This window comes from Aplysia californica, unplaced genomic scaffold (assembly GCF_000002075.1).
Source record: "Aplysia californica isolate F4 #8 unplaced genomic scaffold, AplCal3.0 scaffold00295, whole genome shotgun sequence".
Classification (NCBI taxonomy): Eukaryota; Metazoa; Mollusca; class Gastropoda; order Aplysiida; family Aplysiidae; genus Aplysia; species Aplysia californica.
This window is the reverse complement of record NW_004797565.1, coordinates 771,446-772,913: the sequence shown is the minus strand read 5'-3', so window position 1 is coordinate 772,913 and position 1,468 is coordinate 771,446.

The following is a 1,468-nucleotide window of genomic DNA, read 5'->3' as shown; positions in this document are numbered from 1 at the left end:
TGAGCAAGACACGACAACCCAAGCTCACAATACTGGGCGCTGCACAGTGGCAACCGACAACTGTTCTGTATTTGTGTAATATTGTGTATTTATGTATGTATTTATGTATGTACGGGTTTATAATTATGTATTTATGTATGTACGGGTTTATAATTATGTATTTATGTATGTATATCATGTTTGCCATTGGAAACCATTTTCATCGAGTATCTCCGTCTGTCTGCTGTGACGTTGTATCCCTCTCAGCCTGGGGTAGCCCAGACAGGCAGTGCCGCAGCCCGCCCCCTAAATGATCTAAACTGTGTATAAAGGGGTTGAAAACACCAACGTTATTATACAGAAATCTACGTGGGTGGTTGGCGGGTGCTATGGTGTGGTTTGCTCCTTCTTTCCTATCAAACATCAATCGTCTTCATCTCTCCTTCTTTTTAATATTTGTTACTCTCGTGTAACACCTCTAATCTTCGGCACGTATATGATCTTATTGTGACCGTGGTGTGTAGCAAGTGCCGTAAAACTCTTCCTAAAACTAAACTAAAAAGAAATCTAGAATATTGAATCAATCAATAACAAAGCATCAAACAACAAAGTTGAAACAGTAACAGAAACCAAAGGTAGACTACATGAATGGCATGTTTGTAAGGCAGAATGACACTTAAACATTGTGTATGGACAGTTGATGAAACGATTCCCGGTGTTTCCCAACGAATATCGATTTCCCACGGCTGTGATTCTTAACCAAATACATACATTGTGTACAGAAACAAGTCATGACGCTCGGCAGAATACTGTACAATTATAAAACCAAATCAGTTACAACACGGTGGAATCAGGCGCTCGTCAATTTGTGAGCATCTGTACTTATTGGTGTTGTCGTAAAGTTTGTTCATTTGACGATGTTTCTATTAAAACATTACACAGCTATCTTGAATACTAGTTGAGATATTTAAGATTGAAAGAATTTGGGGACGCTTTGTTTTTTGGTTGTAAAATTAGCGAGAAAATGGCCAACAAAGGCTGTTGATTTTCAAAGCTTGAGAATCCTTGGAAATTCAAAATTTACATTTGTTGAGCGTTTAATCAACGTTTGTCAGTAAAACCTACATGAAAATATATTTTAAATGGACATAAAAGGTGTTGAGCTAATCCCCCCCCCCCCCCAAAAAAAAAAAGAAAAGAAAAAAAGGTGAAACGGGTAGAAAAATGCCGCTGTCTTCGATTTCATTATTTTGACGAGCGCCTGATTTCCCTACGATGCCTCACAAATTACAATGTATGGTGTCAGGGAAACGCCTGAGGGTTGGGGATGTTGTGTGTGTGTGGGGGAGGGGGATGAGGTTATCCTTTTTGTGACATACAATCAGCAGGGAAAAACAAGAGACTGAAAAAGAACGTACACACACACACACACACACACACACATACACACACACACACACACACACATACACACACACACACATACACA